The sequence below is a fragment of the Cinclus cinclus genome, chromosome 5 (genome assembly GCF_963662255.1).
Source record: "Cinclus cinclus chromosome 5, bCinCin1.1, whole genome shotgun sequence".
Lineage (NCBI taxonomy): Eukaryota > Metazoa > Chordata > Aves > Passeriformes > Cinclidae > Cinclus > Cinclus cinclus.
Genome location: NC_085050.1, coordinates 13466735 through 13491581, shown reverse-complemented (window position 1 = coordinate 13491581; position 24847 = coordinate 13466735).

Below are 24847 nucleotides of genomic sequence, written 5' to 3'. Positions count from 1 at the left end.
ACCCTTCCAGTTTCTTATCTAACCATCTTTCAATCCACAAAAGGACTTTTTATTCAACTTTAAAGCAGTTGTATTTCCTTGGAGTCTTTGCTTAAAAAACTGTCAAAAGGTTTTAGAAAGTAAATGTGTTCAACTGCTTTAGCCCCTTTGTCCACACATTCACTGGCACACCTGGTAAACCAGAATGATGAAAACTCCACCAGTGAAGCAGGAGTAACCCTTACTCGAACCCTCCCAATAAATCACCTTCTTAGTATGCTCAGGGACTTTTTACTCATCACAGACTCAAGGGGGGCAGAGCTTATTCACCAGATTTTAGCTCCAGGACCTGCCCATCCACACCTCCCTTTAAAGATGGGATTGCTTAAACACCACTTCTCTGGTATGTCTTTTTTTAATAGACTTTGAGATTTCTTTGACATACTCTTCAAATTCTATTATTCCTCTTATTTTTTTTTGTGTCATGCATTATAGGCTTTTTTTTTCTTCTCATTTGTGCACACCTCCCATTTTTTATCTGCCATTTTTTCCCCTAAGGCAGTAACTTTTTCCATTTCCCATCATTCGCTATGATAGCTTTTCCCCTGAGCCTTGAAAAGATTGCATTTGATGACTTCATTTTTCTCCTGGAGCTGCAGTACACAGTTTAACTGAGCTTGCAGTACATACTCTAGGCTCTTGCTTATAGAACTATTCCTTACAGAACATTCTTGTTGGCCAGTTGAAATTTTCATTTGGTTTTATTTTAATGTCTCTTTCTTCATTTAGTGCTCTTTCTTGAAACTGGATATCTCTCTGCAGGATTTCTCTTTTTCTCTCATGATACAAAATTAACTTCAACTGTATTGTGATCACAGTTACAGAGTGGCTCACCCACTAGTAACTGTTGAGTGAGATCCTGTGCCCTCACTGTAATGTCTGGGTTCCTGATTTTTCCTCTTGATCAGAAACAAGCTAATGTAGAAAGGAAATTTGTATTGTATTTAAAAAAAATTCTTTATCACATCCTTATGAGGCACTGAACTATATCTAGACAGTTAAAATTTACTATTATTTTATCTATCTTAACTGCAGCTTCTTCAGTTTTGCTGAAGAAAATGCTATAATTTTACTATGAAAGTGCTAGATTTCACCAACAGATTCCTCAGTCCTCTTCTTTTCCCACAATATTATATTTGAACTTCCCAAAACATTATATTTGAACTTAGCATCATACCTCCTGCATTGTGCCTCTCACACACCCTCTTATCCACTATTTACTTTTTATGAAATTGATATCCTAGCACCACAATAATCTTGTTTACCTCCCTTCAACAGTCTCTATGATGTGTTTTCTGTCAGGTTTGCTGCTGGTGCCAACCATTCTAATTTTTCTATCGTTTTTAGTCTTCTATTATTGCTGCAGAAGCATCTGTAATTTTTGGTTTTGCTCAGCGTTGAAAATGCTACTAATGCTAAACTAATGCTGTAAGCAGACTGATTACCTTTCTCCTTTCATCACAGTTCTCTCTTTACATCCCTCCCAACCTTTCTGGAGGTGCTTTGGACATGAGCCACACCCTCTTTGAGGATTGCATCAGACTCAACCAAGCATTCCTCAATGCCTGTCAACTTTCTCTGGCTTCTAGTGTGGACAATCTTCTATGATTATTTTGACTTCCAGTGTCACTCGCTTACGTTAAAGAAAAGTTTATGTTTCTAGTATACAATATTCCCCAAATATTTAGCAATTAATACAAACCAACCCCTCTGTTCTATACCTTTGAATCAACCCTGCCCTGAGGCTCTAGACCTCTTCCCACCCCATGTGCCTTAGATTGGATTGGCTGTGTTTCAGAGCAAAGAGGTCACAGAGGCCAGTGTCCTTGCATTTGCCATAAAAACTGTTTCTCCTGTGCTTCCACAGGTTGTTGGTAGCAACATGGGCCAAGATCAGCAGGTCTTTCCTTGCTCCTGAAACCAAACTAATCAAAGTAAACTAAGACCTGAGGTCTGCTGCTTTTGCACTTCACTGCGAAATTCTGTGTGATCCTCTTCAGTGCCACAAGCTCAGCTATCCACATGTCTATGAAACAAGAATATCAGTCCCACTACCTGCTTCTCCCAGATCTAAAGACCCCTCAGCACAGACACCATGGCACCAGCTGGGTGCTGGATCTTATTCAAGAGCCCCCTTACCCTGAGACTTGCATGCTCCTCAGTCACAAGGCTGTATGAGAAGCAGGGATGTGTCCCTGGACATCACTTGTGAACCTCTCTGACTCTCCTAGCTTCTCCTGTTCTTCTTCTCTCAACTGAGAGAGCAACCCTGTCCTCCCAGGCTAGGGCTGTGCATCCTATCCACTAGAAAACCTTGCTCCTTGGGAAGACACTCCTACCTGCTGACCCTGGGCAATGGGCAAGGGACTTTGCAGCCTATTGCTGGACTTCCACCTTGAGATTGAAACATGCTTTTGAAAGCATACAGAAAGCATACATCTTCCCTTCAGTAAATAAAGAAGATTATCCTCTTAAATATATTATCCTCTTAATCTATTTTACCCTTTTTTGGCTAGTTAGCAACAAAGTCAAATCTGGCCTGAGACCTACCATGCTGATTTGCCTTCCAGAAGCCATCCTGACAAGATGTCAGAATTCCTGAAGGGACTGCCATTGTTCTCTTCATTTCACTGTCATTTATAGAGGCAAGATTGATGCAAAATGCTTCTCATCTTGATGTGAAAAGATTTTATTTCCATATGTATATGGGTGTCTACAATTGCACAACATGTAAAGAATTACTGAATTAGTCCTAGGGTGTTCACATCCCTTTGTTTCTTGTTTTTGCTCTAATCTTATTTCCTGCGTGAATTTATTTTCAAAGAAGAAAGAATCTGATTTTGTTTTAATAAATGTTAAGAGTATGGATCAGAAGAATGTTATTTGTTTTGATTCAATTTAATTAATTTAGCATTTCCTATAATGTGATTTCTATAAATTTGCATTGATCTACCTTGACTGTAACAGATTACTTTTTAAAACTCCATGAATGGCTTATACATTTTTTGTGGCTGTATCCTCAACTGCAACAAACTGATATTTTGTCATTACATGATAGCTGCTCACTGGGGATTTGACTCTGTAATTTCAGATAAAAGGTCTCTTCATCAATGACAGCAAGCCACTTTTGAGACATATATATATAAACCAGCTGTTGGTGAAGTATTTTACTAGCCAGGAGAACAGAGCTCAAGGCCTTCATTTTCAGTTATACACAATGGCTCAGATATATAAAAGGTAGATGCCTAGATAAAACCAGGAATCTAATGGTGAGAAATAGTCAGGAAATGTGTTTAGATTCTTATCCCAGGAAAGAAAGGAAAAGGAAACTGGCAATATGTCCAGACCTACTGGAGTAATATAAGAAATGAAGAGAACTAACAGCAACATGCTAGAGTTGATATCTGTAAATAGAGAGTACTGCTGTGGTGAATTCAGAGATTGAAAAAGAATAAGAAAAGACAGGGAACTAAAGAAAAGTTTCAGATCATCAGGTCATGGCTATAACAATTTTCTTTGTTAAAGGACCATGACAGTCTATACCACACATGACTAGAGAAAAAAAAGAAAAAGGCAAAAAAATAGGGAAGTTGTAGATGCAGGAGAGAATATACACAAGGGAATTATAGAATTTTGTAGTTATACTGCATATTTATAAATTTTCAAGTGACACCCCCTGGGTGATGGCTGTTCTGGATAAGTGCAACCTGAGGCACAACCTATTGAGTTCCTAACTCAGGTCAACAGCTTGAACAAAATAATTATTATATCTACTGTTCTTCAGTAAGCTGTGATTGTGGCTCTGCAATTTCTCTTTAAAAACTCTTCAGAAACGAGAGCCACAATTACAAATCAGTTACCGAGGCACTTTTTTAGCAGCTGCATTATCTTTCTCTGATGCTTCACATTTGTTCTGACTTAAAAGCTCAACACACTCAGAAACAAATTGGGAATATATTTCAAAACAACACTGTGTGACTTTGAGTAGATGCAATTTCAGGCATGTAAGCATGGAAACAAAGAAGCACCATTTTTCAAGACTAGCCATTAGTAACTTATAGCAACTCCATAGGGATCAAAGACTGTAATGAAGTCACTGGGGATGGCGAGCCCTCTGGAGATGGCACTAGCCTCACCCTGCATTACCCCATGTCAGTACACTGCAGACCAGCAAAGCTTTGAGAGCTGGGGACAATAAATTTAGGAACCATGCACAGAAATTTAGGGGAAGAAAACCGACACAAGGAAGAATAATGAAATGGAAAGAACACAGCTAAATATCTCCAGGGAGCAAAATCACCTGCTGACACAGACCCAAATGGCCCTTGGCATTTGTAGAACTGTGCCTGCATTCTGCTGATACTCCTTTTCATTATGTGTAGTTTCCTTCAAGAAAAACTTGGATAAAGGGTTTAGAAACTTCCATGGTCCTGAGATGTGGAAGCACTTGATCTCACTGATAGTCATTGTACAGAGATCAATGAGGGAGAAAACAGTCATTAAAAGAGGATACTTAAGTGTGCATTTCTCAGTAGGAAGAGAAAATAAATACATCTACATTCATTACAGCCACATTACAGTGTGGTTTTGTTGCTGTTAAAATGTAAAAATGCAGTTATGACATCCTACCACGATTTCATGAGGATACCTTTTCAAATATATATTTTAACTACATACCTTCGTATTTTAAAGTGCTATAAGACATCTTAGTTTACATTAAAAATGCTGCAGAGATTTCCAGAATGAGGTTAAGAAATTGGGCAAAGTACTGGTAGATATAATCAAAACAGAGTGGGAATCAAACTCACATCTGAGCATTCCACATAAATGTAAAGAAAACCAATTAAACATTGCTTTCGCTATAAATTCCTGAGAGTTTTACCTCCAGGTAAAGATTCAGTTAAGGACTAATGTAGTGCTGTCAGGGCAGGAACTCTCCTGCTCATTTACAAAGTCTATTCCACTGATGTTTCTTGTACTACCAGAGAACAGGGGAGGAAACATTGTTCTTCTACCTCACCTTTCTCGCCAAGAACATCAAGTACAGAGGGGGACAAGGTGACACCCACCACATGGTAGGCACTGACCAGCAGAAAAGCCTTCCCTCAGCACTACAGCAAAACTGAAAGGAGCAGGAGCAAAGTGCAAATCCCCCCCACCCCAAGATCGTGAACATGGGAAATGCCCTTTATACAGAGCAAGAAGTGAAGAAGTGTCATAGTTTTGCCTGGGAGGGCTGTTTCCAAGAGGAGCTGGATAAATATCACACAGTTGTACTGTTTTGGGAGGAGAGTTTAAAAAAAAAAAAAAAAGTCTTACAATTTAACTGGAAACTAGGAAACTACAGCCACTTTATTTTTCCTTTGAATAAATCTCAAGCAGACATGATTGAGACAGGAGACCAGCAGTTTGACCAAAGTCAGACCACCAGTTTGTCCAGTGGGTTAGAGCAAGGAGCTGGGAGAGAGAAACCTCCTTTTCCTCACTCAGAAATGGACACTTGGGATTGGTTTCCCTAACTACACATTACTATTTTATTTTCTTCTTAAAAAAGAAATCACAAGGCAGAAAGGAATAGTATTCTGTAGAAGAGAGGTTTTTCCCCTTCTTTCTCTTCAAATAAGTGAGTAAATAGCTTTACATTTTAAAATAATATTGGGGGAATAGAATGAGCATTTTCTAAGAAAAAGACTATATTGTTGAAAGATCACCGTCCATAAGCAAAAAAATGGGATGGAATGAGGGTTGTGGTTAAGGATGAAAATGAGTTTTTCTTTGAATTTTCAACCAAAATGGCCAGAATCTGGCATCCATCCACACAATGAATGCTTCCTTAAATGAATAGTCCTATACTGAAATAAGGGGAAACCAGGCAGCCTCAGCTACTGAGTTGGAGACTGCACAATGAAATTTGCTTAATTATTTAGAAAGCCTTTCGTGAGGAGAGGGGATGGAGTGTTTCTAGAATTCCTAATATTATTTTTTTATAATTAGAAAAACTTAAAAGCTGCATTTTCACTTTTAGAAAACTTTGCACATAATGCAAATATTTATGTGACTCATACATTATAGCAGAAAAGTAGGGTGTTTTTTTCCCTACTTTATATTTTAGTGAAAAAATCTTAGCTGAATGACACAGTATTTTTTTTTTTTAATTCTGTGTAGGTTTTTTTTGGTAATCTCTAATAAGGAAATTATAAGAACGGTGAGCCTGGAATGATGTATAGTCAGATCAAGTAATTTATTATCTTTGACATAACTCTGACATTACTTTGCTTTGTTAATAGAATGGGATTCTTTGGCCTGTTATGCTAAAACAAACAGGAAGACAACCAGGTAAAGCTACGAATACAAATGGCAAATTTTTTGGTAAAGTATATAAAGCAATTTTATTCATACATGAAGTTGCATCTAAGAATATTTAGACTGCTGAAGAAAACTGAAAGCAAAAACTGAGGCTAAGCTACTTGTATGCTAAGACAGACAGAGAGCAAAAATTTTCTGTGCAAATTCTCATTAATTCAAATCAAGATGAACTGGTGCCCCTTGATGGATAATGATCAGAAGAGAAGACTACAAGAACAGAACAAAAAGAAATAAGTAAAAACATCAATCTTTGAAATCATAAAAAATACATACTTAAGACAAACATACTACTGAACCCAGAAGATACTGATCTGGTGGAAAATAAAACCAAAATTATAGGGAGATAACTCCTAGGATATCTGGTTTTGCTTTGAAGAAGATTTTGTCTGAACAGGAGTGGAAAAAATTTGTAGGCAAGAGATAAAACATGCTAGATTCAGAAGTTAAACTAGATTGTGAAATAAAATGGATTAGAATTTGTGACAAAAAGTAGTCATCAGCCTGGGAAACTGCAGTAAAAATGCTTAGACCCATATGCTTTTGAAACAGCATTCTTAGCTCTGAAATTTGTTTCCATCTCACATGGAGCTGGTCCACCGAATTCCAAGAACCTAATTTTCCTGAGGAGCATTGTCATTTTGATTTATGCTTCAAGCACAGTGGAAGAAAAAAATCCCTGTCTTTTTACTACCAAAACTGTAAATGGATCTAGCTTGTGGTTCTCATTCAAGTTTATTTGCATTATTTTCCCAGCATAAATCACTTATTTTACATTTGCATTGTGGAATGGAGAATTGGCTATTCATTCATAACATTAAATTTCCGCTTCTGAATTATGTAAAAAATTGCTTCTAAAAAGCAGCTGTTCTCAACTATTTTTCTATATAATTTTTCTTGGTCAGATTTATATTTTGAAGGATCCTCTCTTACTGATTTAATTAAATTAGAATAAACTCTAAAACAAAAGTCCTTCCGTCAGTGACATAGCCCTGCTTGGCCATGTTAAACTAAATCTAGTAGACTGCCAAAAATGTAAAAAATATATTTACACAGGAGAGAATAAATATTTTTAATTAAAACAAGAATTCACAACATCTAGTGCTAACAACAAATCACTACCTATTTAAATGTTTAGCAAAAATAAAAGCAGAATTTAATAATGTGAAAAGGGGTGCTGGTAATTAATTTGTAAATATTTTTAAGGACTTTTAAGGACAAGAAAATCAACCCAACAAAAATGAAAAATTACCTTTAATGTACACTAACATGTCCGTGTTGTATCTGCAGCCATTAACCAGTTTGTGATATTTTGAGCTTTACAAGTACTGCTGCCAAGATTTTGGTCCTATATTCAGACCAATTCAGGAGCAGTTCAGTGTAGAGATGCACAATTTCTTAGTGATCCCAGAAAAAAGGGTGTTCCAGATCTGTAGCTGAGTGTAAAAACACTCTCCTCAAAGCCTTTGCTCTTGAGCTCTGCCCACTGCATTCTCTAGGAATACCAGGGGTTTGGTGTATCAGCCACACAAGTCTTTGCCATATGAACAATTCTCCTGCTTTCATACAGGAAAGTCAAGGCAGCAAAAATCCAATCCAACCTGCTTCCTGAATTATTTTTTCCTTGTTTATCATTACTAGTAAGGCTCGATAGCAGCAAACTTGGACAGATTTGAGTGAAGCCACTGAGTCCAGTCCTGAGTCCTGCCCACAGGAGTGTTAAATCTCACAAAAACTCTTCATTTGCAAATATATTTGTATATGCACTTACTATGTCTGTATGTACATGTATTCTGAACACAGTTAAGAAAACATGCTGCAACCAAGTTCACACTTTTAGACCACATTATATATAAATTGTTTGTGGTAATTAATTTTAAATGTACAGGATATTCTGATAACGACTTTGTAAATTAAAAGAATAAAACACTGGATAGAAGAAAAAAAAAAAACAGAAAGTAATCCAAGTATTCCTGCATTTTAGGTCAAAGTTCTAGGATGCTTTATTCTGTAAATTCATGAGAGGGAGGAATTCAGTGACAGGCCAAAGTCTTCAGGCCTTAATTAATGTCATGGTGATGATAGATCTGCAGTGCACTCATTGCATTTCATACAAATGACTACACAAGTCACCTTTGTTATCTGTTTTGTGGGGAGAAAAAAAGTCACACACATGAAATTATAATCCAAAAGAAAAGGTGTTAGACCATAATTTTCAAAGGCACTTAAAGTGATAAATTTAATGTATTTAGGATTTCAATATTCTGTGTATCTATGTCTTGAAGTCGTACTGAAATCCTCAGCTGCAATACCTGCTTTCTTCTAGGCTACACCCAATCCATCCGTTTATGAAATGCAGGGTAATATTAATGGTGTTAAATTCCACTCCTATTTCTAATGGTTTTGTTAAAATCACATTGGTATTTATTTTAAGAAACAGCAGGCAATAGATCCTTTGCTGGCTTCAGCTGGAATACATCTTAGTCTTTCCATCACCTATCTGAACACTTAGCTGACAAACCACACCTCATAATAGCTTTCATGCTTGTAAATTATCTTTATTGGCAACAGTTTTTTTGCAAAGAGATTAGTGATTTATATATATACATATACATACACATATATATGTATTTTAATGAATAGTGTTCCATGGAGCATAATTGGTGCTTTCAAAATATTTTTTATATAAATTTTAAGAACATGCGAAAGACGTGTGATTTCAGGCCAGACTGATTATAAACTCAAGCTCATCTTGAGACCAAAGTGGTATGCCAGACCTGCACAGAACTGCATCTAGAAGTCTTTAATCATCTGGATTAAGTGTATCATGTCCTGATATGCTCTGCTCTCAGGAAAAAGAAAAAATAAAACCAAAACAAACGTAAACCAAGAGTTCTCCCATTTTTCCAATTGGGTGACATGTTTCAGGTATTTGTCAAATTTTCTGTCTAAATCTGAATGCAGACTTTAAAATGAAGCAGAAGTAATTCATCACTGCAGAGCTGTCACGGTGGAGCAAAGAAGCACAGCTGGAGTAGGGCTGAGGGCACCCAGCCATGCATGTGTTTCAGGAGAGAAGCTGAACGGGGCATCAGGAACAGCTGAAGCGCCTCGGTGGATGCATTGCTGGGTGCAGACTCTGGTGGTTCAGGAGCTGATTCCCAGCTCCACTTATCTGCGGTGCTGTGGGAGCAGCTCCCTCCAGGAAAAGGGCAGGGCTACAGCTGGTGTGCCTGGGACACCTCCCAGACATGACAGCACAGTGGGGCCCACACCCTGACCTGGGACAAAGTCACCCACGTTTGTCAGGAGCTTCAGGAAATAAACTCTGTCACCTGTTTAGACATCAACATGGAATCTCCTGTTCAATCACAGAGGTCTTCTGTTTAATTCTTTAGTCAATGTATCATCCACAACTATATCTGACTGGAAACATAAGTAACTGATCCTACTACTCATGGAAATGTATTTCACATGTGCAATAAAGTTCAACATCAGTGATAAGCATTTAAAATTATCTGCTTTCAGTTTGCAAACAGAACACTTTGGAATAGAAAAATTGGAAGGAAAATTCATATCAAATATCAGACCAAATCTTTCTGGTTGATAGTCAAAGAGGCAAGGTAGTGGTTACAGCATCAGTCAGGAGTTTCAGAGGCTCAGAATCAGTAATTCCCCATGCTTTGCATTTTTCAAGGGGTCTGAGCATTAGCAGACCACTCCTCAGCCCTTTGTTATCTTGGTTTTATTATATGATAATCTTGCTGGAGGAGGAGATTTTGTTACCATTGTCCTGGTTTGAAAGGACTGGTGTGTGCTAGGGAAAAAGCAGGGCCTTTGTATGGAGAAAGTAAAATCCTTCCCTCTGAATTAATATAATTTTGAAATTAAAGGGCTTTCAGGCAAAGATATGGGGATTGGAATAACAGGTCTTTACCTATATATATATATATATATATATATATATATATATATATATCTAAATGGCAAAACAAAACAACTATGAAATTACCAACAAACAGAACAGGAACCCAGCAGCAGTTCTTTTGGCTGTGGACACTTTTCCCTTCCCAGCTGGCAGTCACTGCCAGCTCCCAGTTGTCAGGGACAGATGCGGTGATCCCAGCGTGGCTGCAGGAATGCTGGGGGTGCTGGAGGCTGTGTCCTGATGGGAAGGGTGGAGGAGAAGCTCTGCTCATGGATCCTTGGGGCAGAGTCGGTCCTGCAGCTCCAACAGGATGCTTAGAGATAGCAAACTGAGGCAGGAGAGTGTCTGAGCAGGAGTGCAGGGTCCAACACCAGAAGATGCAGCTCCTGGCATTGGGATGGCTGGGAGAGATTTTCCCACAGCCATCCTCCTCGGAGAGCCAAAAGCAAAAGGAGTGCCACCAACTGCCTCCCCCCTTTTACCTGCTTTGAATCTCCCCCTTTCCTCCACTCTGCCTTCCGAGAGAAACTCCCAAAAAAAGCAGGGAGGCTCTCCCTCCCCCATCTCAAAATCTCAAGCACCTAGCCATCAGAGCTAAGAAGCATGTCAATGGGAAAAAATTCCACAGGCAGAGAGGAAATGAAAAAAACCAACCCCCAAAAACCATTAATGTTCAGGATCACAGTCTAAGTTGGAAATCTCAAAAGTTTGCTATTACAATGCAAATATGTAGTAATGGTGTTAAAATGTGGATCACAAATATTTTATTCCTTTGTGTACATGCCACAGGATGAGAAAATATTTCTCCATTGAGTATCTAATGGAAGATCTGCCAAAAGGCTGTAAATTACACTGAAATATCAGAGCCACGGCTTTATCCTGCACATGAGTGCAGGAAGGAAATTCACACTGTATCAAACACACTACTTGATCAACTTTACCAGCCCATTTTTATGCCCCATGTCTCTCAAAAAAACCTCTCAACCACTCAATCTCTTGACTCAGCATTCATGGACTGGTATAAAATATGGGCTAGAATAAGTGAGGTCATTCCTGTACTTATTACTTATATAATCATAATCTAGAGTAGGCCCAGTTCTGCAACATTTCTTCTGAGCTCTTCTTCACCCTGTACAAAAACAGAACAGGGTGTCCTGTCTGTAGGGGCTGACAGTCACAGGCAAATAAAGTAGATAAGATGGGGTTGGATGACCGGGTCCCAGGAGGCTTGGAGATAATGCTGGTTAAATTGATAAGCAGTTCATGTTTAGCCAATTGCTCGTGAGCTTTTAAGCATCACAGTTTTCCTTGAAGAACACAGAGTGCTGAATGAGTGATCTGAGAGATGATAAGGAGGCATTTCTGTCAATGCTCAGGAAGGTGGGGGGGGAGTGTCCTAGAATATGTTCATGATTGAAAATATAACAAGTGGGCAAAGGAAGCTGGAACCAGAGGTGGACTGTGGATTGCAAAGAGGGAGTTGATTGCAAACAGCAGTTTGACAGGGTGTGAGAACAAGAGGAAAGGAGGAAAGCAGGAAAATTAAAACCAGCCCCTTCTGTGCTATGCAGTAGAGAAGAGTACCCTGCACAGGGGCTGAGAACTTCTGTTATTATGGTACTTGAGGAAGGTGGAACTGAAAAACTGAGGAGGGTGGGATAGATTATAAAAGGATGGCCTGACACCAACTGCTGTTCCAAAATGACAGCAGGTGTCTATTTGTAACCACAACCCCAGGGCTTTATAACACAGGAGTGTGACAATATATTCGCCAGTCTCTTAAATCTTCAAAATTTAACATTTCCAATGCAGAGTTGCTGCTGACTCTTTAGGTTATGCAAGTCCAGTTACTGGAGAAAGAGTTTATTTCTAAAGCAAGACAAAACCTCTTAAGCATGTGATACTCAGCAAGGAAAGTTGCTCAGCAAACAAGACTTGAAAGCTACAATTGCAAACACAGATTCAGTTTCTGCAGAGCATCTCAGAGCCACAACTGACTATGGCTGTAGCATCTTCATCTTGCTACATGCAGGAACACTGGCTGTAGCACCAAAGGAATTACCAGACTTCAAGCAGGCGTCAAGGGAGGTCTAAAATAGATTTGTTTACTTTGCCCCTTGGGTGGAATTAAGGTATTGAATACAAGAGACACACGTTGTCTGTTTTACAAACAAGCTAGACACGATCTGAAAACTTTTACAGACCTACAGTTTACTACTGACTTCAACAAAAGTTGTCACCACCTAAAGAGCGATGAATGTGTAGGTGACTAAAGCTGTTTGCAACCCACACAGTCTCTTCACACCCAGACACAGACACCCAGACCTGCTCAGAGAAGGGCTAACATGCCCCAAAAGCACTCAACTACCAGACAGTCAACACAGGGCTGAAGGAGAGAGAGGTTGGTCTCTTGTCCTGCATGATTTCTTACTGCTGGAAAAGTTACAGTCCTATGTTCAGAGCTCTGTGCACTCAGAGGCCATCCAAATCTATTTAGCCTCTGCTACCAGGTTACAAACTTCTGAACAAAGGTCAGAGTATTCCCAAGATTCTTTCAGATCCAGAAAAACAGTAGGAGAGTGAGAAAATCAGTGCTCTATTGCTTGACTTGGCAGCAATATTTGATCAGCTGCTAGTCACAAGTAAAGAAGCTCAAAACAGACTTTGATCAAAATACTGATTTTTGCATGTAAATTCTGCTTCAGAAAAAAAGTTTAAAAGAGGATATCTAGAATGCCAGACAAGAAACATTTATCTAATTCTCAAAGATATATTGTAGACAGAATAGACTCACATGAAACTTCTGAAATATCCTAGCCAGAAATATTTCCTTTTGAGGTATTTTCTATTTTGGAAATAGAAAAAGAAATAATATAAATATTATAAAACTTATAAAAATCTTTTTTAAAATCGGGAGAGATTCTGAAGTGGGAAAAGAACGCTTATATACACACAGAGATAGAGGGGGAAGCATGTGTGGGTGTGGGGGGGTGTGAGTGTGTGTTTGTGTCTGTGTGTGTATGTACAGATGTGATTAGAAAATTTTAGCCATCTATGCCTGTGAAGGAAAAGCAGATGCAGTTGTGGAACTCAAGTCCATTGCTCCTTGAGCTCTGTTTCCATCACTTGTACTCCAGCTGAACCAAGTGCCATACGCAATTTATAACACATTACTTTAACAAGTTAATCTAGCAGCAGTAAAAAACTCAGTCTCTCTCAAATGCAGCTGATTTGTTTTGCTTCTGTTTACTTCTATTCAGTTCCACAGTTATCTGCTTTCTAAGTGTAATTCTCTAAAGTTGTGCCAAATGTGTTCCAGATTTATATCACAGCATACCACGATAGGATCTTTCCAACCCATGAGAACATACAGTCAACAAAGCTCTTTTCCCTTCATTTCCTGAGCTACTGGCAGAAGCAATTTCATTTTCAGGATGTTAACATTATTATTTCTGGCTGAGAAAATAATAATCCATCATTAAAATGCTGATAAGGCATCAGCAAAGAATGTTTTGATTGTGGTTGCCATCTACAAATACACATTTTTATATAGCTTTTTGAAAATAAAGGCACACTTTCAAGGTGAGTAATAATAAACCAGTCACTGAGGAAGACTGTTAATAATGACACAAAATATAATTCATATTAACAAAAAACCATATCGTATAACATGAAGAGGTCTCAATCTTTACACCTAACTGTTGGGTTTGGGTTACATGCTGGAGTTTCCTTATATACAAGCAATATATGAAAGTTGATGTGCTGCCAGCTCTGTGGGGCACAGTGGGATTGTTTGTTGCTCTACAGAAGGAGTACCTGGATGGAGAGCCACCTACCCCAGACTCCTGCTCTTTTAATTCTTCAGGTCAGCCACCTGTTGGAGGTACATGTGAAGCAGACACGAGTTTCCTTCTACAGAAACCAGAAATCAAAAAGTTTGCAGAAGGGCTCGTGTAGATCTATGTCTCATCATCACCTGGAGTGAAGATAGGGGTAAACATCACTTCAGGGCTAAGGGATTCAGTGTTTTCACCATTCCAGAACAACTTGAAAATGCTTTTAAACTGTCAAACACAAAACTCCTGGGAAAACCTCAATACCTGTGAAAAGCAATAAAAATAAATCAAGGTATTTTCCAAGCAATAGTATTTGTTTGTCTTCATTATTATTATTATTATTATTATTATTATTATTATTATTATTATTATTTAAATTTGGGGTAATCACAATTATACAATTATTATCCAGAAGCTCTAATTACATTAGATAAAAAAATCACTAGACATTCTTTAAATAAAATCAACTCATTGATAGAATGAATACAAACTGAATTATTTTTCATATTATTTTAAATGCCTCAAGTGGGTGTTGCTTTAGCATTAACACCTCCTATTTCTAACAGATGTTAAAAAAGCCTTTTCAATATTACAGTCCTCTCAGTCCTGCTAGATAACTTCCTAAAGAAATATTAATGAGTTTTAATTACAGCAAGAAAAGTTGTGAAGCATCTGAAAGCTTATATATAATGTTGACAGAGGGTTAAAAAATTGTGTTTTCTTTAGAAGCTTATCAAACTTTAACTTTCCTTTCCATTCCTTTGTCTTATGGTGCTGTGTATTTTTTTTTCCATTCATTGTAGAACTCAAAACACAACTGATTTAATGGATTTCCTGTTTCTAGACCACTTCATGTTATACATAATAAAAAATGTATTTGTATTCTAGGGTGTTCTTGGTTTGTTTTGACCTGAGGCAAACAAAGAAAGATCTTTCTTAACCTAAATCTAATATTATACAACCCTTCCATTGAATGACAGACTTAATGCTTTAAAGTTTTTCACTGCAAAGTTTCTCTTCCCTGTTCCATATTATCTTCTTTTTTTTTTTTTCTGGCCCCAGCACCTAGGTAACTTTGCTCCCTCCTGACTCTTTCAACAAATGCTCAGAAATCACTGATAGTTCCTACAGTTATTGCAGCAACAAATCAATAAGGAACTGACCAGATTTTCACATTGAATAACACCAACCTAAAGAGTCTCCAGTTAAAAAAAGTATTAGAGGAGATCCAAAGAAACATTTCTGCACCTAAAAGGTAGATGTTTTCAGCACTGAAAGGCAGACAATGAACTGGAGTCACACCCTCACATGAGCTGGACATCTCAGGAAGAGGCACAGAAGTCACCATCCCAATTGCTGAGCTGGACAGTGACAGCACAAACAATGTACCAATGCTTAGAACTGGCCAACTAAGCACTGCTGTCTAAACAGCCTCACTTTAAATTTCTCTGCCCTTACACCTTTCATTCAGAGGTTTCTCCCCTTACCTGAGTGGAGCACCTACTTTAAAAAGGCACCTACATATTTAATTTCAAAAACAGAGCTTTGCTTGACAAAATATCTTTAAACACCAAATAATTAAGATATCCTTTTGCTGCAGTTATATCTATCTGCTAGACTATGGAAGATCATTTCAGTTCTTCACTAGATGCATTATTTTATATGACCAAAAGCTGAATTCAAGTCAATAATTTTTGCTCCCTCAAAGACTGCACAAAACACCAAGACAGCTCCTTTAAGATAAAATGCGACAATGCAGAAAAGTATCCAAAGCTATTTTGTAATTCCTCCTCATACCAAGTAAGAAGTTTCAATGAGTGCTTCCAAGCTTTCAACAAACCAGAGTGAATTATTTTTGTTCCTCTTTTTGAAAGAAGAAAAAAAGACTAACAGTAAGTATGATTTTATTACAAAGGCCAACTTCAAAAGGTGACAGAAATGGCAAGCTGAACTGTAGGAACAGTGACTGACTGGACACTTTCAATTCTTAGACAATTCGGATTTATCAAAATGCAACTAATATGAGCAAATAAATGCAAAAAATCTATTAAAATAAGTATAACAACTGTTCTTCTCAAACAGCCTTTGCTTTGATTCTATTCAAGTGCCTAATGTACAATTGTTCTTTTAGACCAGTGTTTATACCGATATTTATGCATATACATATAGAAATTTATGTTTCCAGGAAGGTGATATTGGCTCCAAAGTAGTGAGTATTTTTGGATGAAAGCAATAGAAGTGTGGATGGCCAGAGATGAAGGCCTCCACTAGAAACAATTACTGTGTGTTTATTTTAAGTTTGGACTGATATTACTGTGGGGTTTTTTTGATTAAAAAAAAGTAAAATATAAAGAGAGATGTACAGTTACAGATATTTTTTACATCCAATCTATGAAAATGAAATAATAGGATCCCAACTGGTTGCATTACTATTTGAAGTTTTACTGTAAATATTAGGATAAAAATAACTTTATTGGTAGTAAAATACCTTAATATTACCCAATTGATGTCTCTTAGAGATGTAAAAATACTGAGAAGCAAATACTTAGAAACAGTCCATTAATAGTTTGGGAAATGTTGTAAAATCTAGAAACTTGAAAATGTTTAACATGCCATAACAGTATGAGCTGATGGGGTCAGCAGAAAGGATACACTGAGGTTTTGTACCACTATGAATATGTGAAAGAGGAAGAACAAAAATCCTCAAACACAGCCAGTGAGGTCAGGAAGACAAAATAAATTCAAAGGTTCAGTGACATTGCAGCCTTGCAGATAGAAGCCATTCTAGGAAAAGCACCTGTAATTTGACATGAAGCAGAAGTTGGATAACATAGTGGGTAAATAGCAGCCAGCTAAAGAAACAACAAGCCCAGAAAAGATGCAATAGTGTAGTCTAAGTTTAATTAAGGTATTAGAGTTTTAGACATAAACAATTACAAACTCAGATCAGAGTCATGGAGTCAAGAAAATCTTGTTTAACTCTCCTTGATCAAGTGGCAGGTACAAGAGCTAGAACGCCAACTCACAACCAAATCAGACAGAAAACCAAAGTCAGGACATTGTTGTAACCCTCTGTAGGTGTCATCTTGCCCTACCTGAAAAGCAAGAGTGTCCAGTGAAGGAACTGCAAACTAAGCCAAAACCAAAATATACAGCAAAAGTGTGTGTCTCAGAGGCAACAGCCATGACCAGAAAGGATTAGCAGAGACCACTTAAAAGTGAAAGAACAAGAAGGTGAAACACAATCTAATTCATCAGTTTAACACAGTGTGGGAGGCATGACAGCACAGTGAACCATGATGAGTAAAAAAGCAATAGACAAAAATGAAAAAAACTAAGAAAACGCACAGTTTTTGTCAAAGCGGGTATCTGAGGGAGGACAAAAAAAAATATTGTGAGAAAGCAGTCTAAGTTTGTCATTATAAAAAGCTGCATAAATCCAAATTTTCAGCTGTGGTAAAAAAGCCCACGTTCAGAGAGCTCTTCATTTACTTAGACCAGATGAGATTTATTTAAACTGAGGATCAGGTGGGATTTTGGGGGGTTTAACCCTCTATTTCAACTCTACCATGTAGTACATTTTTCTACAAAATTCATACTACAGAGGTTGAACCTCAGTCACTGGTGGTTAAGTCAAAGAATAGTAAACTGGTTTACAGAGAGAAAATTTCATGAGATCGATGTTTCAAGGTTCTGTGAGATCCTTATCCTCAAAAGTCCAGATTAGGAGCTGGCTGGGAGTGAACCATGGTCCTTCCTGGCATCTACATACAGATTTCCTTTCTATGGAAACAGAGCCACCACACATCCCTGCCTGTGGGTGGAATGAGATCAGAAGGTATGTGCATGCCCTAACCAGCCCCTCAGAAACATTCCCGAGCCAAACACTTTAAATAGCGACCGAGTTATCACAGATTTGCACTAATGTAAGAGAAACCAGAATTTCTATTTTGTTCAGTATCTTTTTCCATGATCAGCACAAATCCTAAATTTACTACCTGCAAGAGAAAAGAATACAACCACCCTATGGCTAGTTCTGCCTAATTACCTGCTCAGCCTGTACGGCCTCATTTTACTGAGAGATGAGTCTTTCAGCTCTCTGCCTTCACACAGCACCTAGAACAGCAGATCCCTTCTCTTTGCAAGACTTCTGCAAGAGAAAGTGTCACATTTATATGTCTGCAGCCTTCCATGTGGTTGAAAGGCACATTTGCATCTTTCCACTATAACTGGCAGCACTGCCTGCCCAGCACAGCCAGTTCCTTGTTCCAAGAGTCAGCATCTGATTGCCATGTGATTTTCAATTGGCCACATTCCTGAAGTATTGGCATGAGTCCAGAAATCTGATGATCTACCAACAAAAGTTGCAGCAAGAAGATTTTGACCCTGGAAAGTGATTATCAATCCTTTCCAAAAGTGGCTATTAATATTTATTTCTCCAATCATTCATCCACCTTGTCAGTAAAGTGCTTTGGAAATTTCTCTATTTTTTTCCTATGGCATAACTTCCCTCTTCACCTGAATTCTTTAAGCATGATTAAAGCCACAATTATTACTTAGTTATCTGGCTTTATTAACAGAGAACAATAGATTTGGTATTATCAACTTCCTGCTCAGATTCAGGGAAACACATCACAAGTATGTGTAACTCTCCCCCTTCAATGAAATTAAGAGAAGAAAAAGAATTTATTCTGTACAAATTTTGCCAATGTGCAAATCTGAATCCATCAGAACAATGCATCATAAGAACAACTATGAGTGTGAACATGCTTTTAGATATTAAAATTTCAGCAAATGTATTTGTTATATTTCATGTTTGCCTTTTTTTTTTTTTTTCCCTCTAGTAGAACAGAGAATAGAACAAAGAATAGTGGTATGTGATTAACTTTGCCACACTCCAGTGAATTATAGCGTGGAACAGCTCAACTCTCAGATTAGTCACTCTCAGATAACTGACAGAGAGGCTCACAGGTCCATGAGAAGCTCTCCTCTAGAGATAACACTCTTCTTTATAAAGATGACCACTACAATCAGAGGGAGGCAGAAGACAAAGGTGCAGACCAGCTGCCATTGTCTCTTTGTGACTTCTAACTTTCATCTTTAACTGATTAAACAGAAATCTGAAACCAAGCAACTACAATTCAGGGAAGTATGGGTCATGGGGTTTCTTCCTCCTAAAAAAAATGCATTAATAACTTCTCAAATGCACTGTTCCACTAATTTTATCTGAATACTAATTTCAAAAGCATGGCCTGTATTTAATCATCCTATTACAGTGCTCTGTAAATTAACTGTTGGAGTAGGTTACATCTAAGTCCACCTATGCCAATGAGTTCCTGAGGCACTGCTATGGCATTATTGCAGCTCTGCTTCTCATTTATTATGGCTCGGCCTGCAAGCTGTACTAATTTTACACCTTAAAACAAGCCTACTTTTTTGTAGCAGTTAGCATAGATCAATTGTATGTTATATGGTATATTGCTTATCTGCATATAGATCTGTATTACATAAACCAGCATGAAGGCTCCACCAAGCCTGCATTTGATAAGTCTCATGACAGATTTTAGGTTATTCTTGTGGCAGATGTAGTTTTTTCTTACTTCTGTTACCAGGAAAAAAAAAAAGCTCTAAAATTATGAAGTATGTGAACACATAGCATTTCTCTATATTGAATTTCCTACAGTAAGTCTGAGAGAAAGAGGCAGAATCTGATTTAGGCACAAGAAGCTATTCAATTTTCTGCTTCAGTCTACGGACACAAAAAAAAATAAATACGACTATCATAGGACAATGAAAGAAGACTTTGAAATATTTTCATTCAGTGCTGCCACATTCACACTTGGCCTTAAAGATATGGGTGTGTTTGCACATTTTCCTCCAAAGACAAGGAGCCTTGTCCTGAGTGTGTCATCCAGGTTGCAGTCAGTGCCTTTTCCACTGACCTCACTGTCAGGGAATGAGACCTCACACCACATTAGTGTGAACATGGAACAGCCCCACTAAAGTCAGTGGAAGAGTTCGGAGTGCCTGCGGAAACAAATCAACATTTGGCATCTTGGGAACAAATCAAAATTTCTGTCTTCTCACCAAGTTCTGAAACACCACAATTGCTTTCATTTACAGTAATAGAAGTACTTGCAGAACTTTGCAGAGGTGTCTTCCCACCTACCATCATCCAATTTTCAGAGGTTTTGTTTCAACTTTTAGCTGCAAAGTACTTGTGTTTATCAACATAAATAACCTGAAGATTTATCCATTCTTATCTCTGAAAAAGTTTCTTTCTTCTTATATAACAAAATTACGTTTTCTCCACCATAAAGGCTTTCAGAATTACAGAGAAAACTCAATTCTGGGAAACTGATAAAGACCTATATATAAATGAAATACATAAATATGTTTTATCAGAAAAAAACATTTATTCTTTGATTTTTCTGAGAAATTATGACTCATGCAAATTAAAAATGGTGGCATGTAATATTTCAGTGTATAAAAAAATTTAACATTTTTCTATTTACATTACACTCATACAGAAACAATGGTAAAAAAAATAATCACTGTTTTAAGGCTGTAAAATTAAGGCTGCACGGTTCAGCAACAAAACAAAAGGCAATTTGAGCATTTTGTTAATTTATTCACACACTTTAAGATACAGTGTTGAGTGACATGATCAAAGACTGTGATCTTCTAAAAGATCTGCTTCACACAAAAAGCACAGGAATGCCCGGGTTTCCTCACATGGGCTGAGCTTGTTTGCACAGCACTGGGCAAACTCCCCTTCTCTTTTGGTGTTCATCATTGGGTAGGTGAGTATTGCTGATCTTAAATGCACTGACTGACAATTATTATTTTCCTCTACAGACTGTGCTGTTCTCACAGTATTTTAGAACTATTTTTGAAATGTAATAATAATAATAATAATAATAATAATAATAATAATAATAATAATAGTAATAATAAAATCTGCTATGCCCTAGGGACGCCATCCATTCTATCCAGTCACCATGCAGGAGTTATATGAGCTTAAAGTGTGCTCAGTCTAAGTGGAGTATTCAAAACAGCCCCCTGGCCTGTTGTCCTGTACTCTTCTTGGCAGGCTAGAAATCAAACTCTTTAGAATCTTGGAAACCAGCAAAACCAAGATGATTTTTTTCAAAAACTGTAAACACATCTGTCTACTACCATAACAAGTCTCCTGAATAGTTAAAAAGATCGATATAATTCAAAATTCTGAAGAAAGTCCAGTGATCTTTTTGTCAGATGCAAAGAAGAAACAACAATATGTTTCCTTAACTTCATTTTTAGAAACGGCTAAGCCATTATAAAAATAATTTCCCAAGTCAAACATTCAACATGACGAATGTGTGCCCAAACACATTAAATTTTAGCAAAGTTATACACTGCTATAAACATGGCCTTGCAGCATAAATGCATTTATTTTGATAAATATGTTTACACTGCAGGATATAAAAGATCTAAGATATGAATTGGATTTGGAATTATCTGCAAACTAATAAACAGCACTGAAAATAAGTACTTTTATGTATGTTTATTATATAATAATTAAACTCTTCCTATAATTTTATTTAGGGAAAATGGCCTACTTCATGTCTATTATATTAGTAGATATACCTGTGTGGTTTAAGGACTGACTTGACTATGGGAGGGTACCAAATATCACCTAGTCCCATGCCACATTCTTTAGCCCCCATTGCCCCTCTTATCCATGACCAGGAAAAGAAAGGGACACAATTGTAGTATTTGTCCTCAGGTGGTGATGCTTCCATCTGCTGTGACAGGTAAACTGTCTAGTTCTTTCTAAAGAGAATTCCTTCTGATGGACTGTGATGAAGCAGCAGGAGAGAGGAGCTGTTCAAAGTAAAGGAAGGGATGTGTAAAAGGAGAGCAGATGCTAGCAGTAGATAACCATTTCTTTCACTTATAATCTTCTTTTTCTTAAGGCAATACATCAAAATATCTATTCAGGACAAATCTGTTATTAGATATTAAAAATTCAACATGTAGTACTAATTTGAGAATTTATGAATTTATAGATAAATGTCACCTCTCCACATTCCTTGAAGAGATAATGTTTTTCAATTATTTTGCTGTTTATAATTCTGCATGGACTTTTTTCTCACTTGTATATTAGTTGTTTTTAAACTTAAAAAAATTGCTTACAGCAGAAAAGAAGTCAAGCTCCTGTAATTGCTTGATGGTACCATCCTGTCCTTTTGAGGTTAAAGTAAGATAGTTTGGAATTTTTCCTTACCTCTTTCAACAGATGAACCAGGAGCAGACAGTCAGTTGAAACAGTGATAATTACAAATGACAACTTGTAGTATTTGTTATCACAGCCACAGTATACAGTAATTCTGCTAACAATGTATTTTGCTAACCATATGGATTCAGGGAAAATTGTTTTTTCTGTAGGAAATCAACTGCAAATGAATTACCACAATATGTCTTTCCCAGGATCTGTATGGGACAGGCACAGTTGTCCCAGCAATGCATGGGACAAATGCAATATTAGTTTAAAAGTTCTTTGGCAGACATTGGGTGAAAACCAGGCCCCTTTAAAGTGAGTGGCTAAACATGCATAGGTATTAGCAGGGCTGAGATTGTTCTATTTACTCAAATAACGGTTGGAGTGTCAAATATTTTAGGTTCAATTCAGCCTATTCACAATATAAAAGAAGTCTTTTCTCTCAATGGCTTTTTCTCTTGGTTATGTTAATCAAATAAATCACATCACAGGCTCACAGCTGGGCTAGGATGTGGCAGGTTCTTGAAGGTGTCAGCTATGACCCTTGCTGAGTTTGAAGTTTTCCTGAGACAACTGTGAATTTTAAATTCATCCCTTGAAGGACACAGTTCCTGTGTATATCACTTCAAACCTCATTACTGAACAGCTGTGCTTGATGGGCACATAGGAAGTAAGAGATTAAATGGAATTATCCAGTTTAAAGCATGCCTGGACAAAAGATTTAGATATGTCTGGAAGAAGGCATGGCACTACCCCAGAAATGGAAATGTAAGGGATTGCAATTGGGTAAACCCACTATTTCCATGTAGAAAGCTAGAGGAGGAGGAAATGTGAACTATGGGGCACCTATTTCTATGCCTCAGTGGCAGCTTTCTCCTGCGAGTGACAGACGGTGCAGCAAGGACCCTCCCTCAGCTTTCAGCAGTGACAGCAGAACCGTGCCCGTTCCCTGTCCTAAATCTGCTCTGAACCCTTAATGACAACTTCAGCCAAATATCAGTCCAGCCAAAACAGCCTAGGTTCACAGGTTAAGTGTGCTGGTGTCATTAAGCTAAGTACAAATAATAAACATGAACAATCTCCATAAATAACAAAGACTGGGTAGGGAGCACCCTTTGAAAACCAGAAAATAGAAACACAGCAGAAAAAAACAAAGAGGGGAATTATTCATGCTACTGTGAAAGCTGAGGAGATAGCTCAGAAGGAGAGATGTACATTTATAGCTTGCAGATTTTAACAATATTTTTTAACTTTTTTTTTTTTTTTTAATTAGGGAAGCATTTTTAAAGCTTGGGTCAGATTCTTCAGGCTCACTGATGCAAATCATTTTGAAGCAGTTTAATCCTCCATTTTTCATTATAATTTTGTTCTGTGGTTATTTGAAAACTGTTCAATTTTCCCAGCATTGTGGGCATCTCTCAACCTTACAGAAGTAATGGCAAAGGCAAAACACACCCAAATCTTCAAAGGCACTACTTTTTCACCTCCAGTTATTATTTTTGGTAAATATTTTCTAATTTACCAAGCTATGTGATATCAGATCAGCTGGAGACTTCACAAAAGTCACAGAAGCCCCCTCAAGCCTCAGTTTGTGAAATAAAAACAACTTTCAGCAAGTGACAGGAGAAAAAATCTGCATTATTCCAACATCCAGAAGAATGTTTATCTTAACACACTCACAGACCGTAGACACATTTCAGTGGGATGCCCATTCCTATGAACAGAATGCAAGGAAGTGACAAATGAAATCTGCTGCTTTTGGATAACCATGTTAACTGCAGATATTTTTATATTAAAAATCACTGCAATTAAATGTTCTAATGCAATCAATCAGCAGCCCCAATTACATAATTTATAGAAGAAAAGTCACTTATTTCATCAGCCTGCAGACCAGCGAGTGTGTTTGAGCTGTCAAGATAATGGGAACCACCAGGGAGCCCAGAGAGTCTCTTGCTGGCTCAGTCTCTCTCACTTTCTCTGGATGTACAGAGAGTTGTGAGGTCATGAGAAGAAAATCATGAAGTTACAAGGAGTCATGAGACCACAAACATGACTCCTTGTAACTTCACATATTCCTAGTGCCCAGATACTTCTCTCAGAGTATTTCTAACGTAATTTGTCTGGGAAAATGGTATCTCCCAGGATCATTCATTGAGACAGGGAGAATATAAAATATCCTGGGAACTGTAATTTATGCTTTCCAATTTATAAACAGTTTTCCTTGCAAATATTTCAAACATCTCTGAAAATAGTGTTATGGAAACACCATGAATCCAGTTCTCCATCATGCAACACTTGTCAGCTGTGAAATTGTGGTCAGTTTGCCACTGGCTGCTCCATTGTGTCTCCTAAAATGGGGATATTAAAAGAAATCTAAAGCCAGAAAGGTCAAAACTGGAGTCTCTGTTATGTTGACCT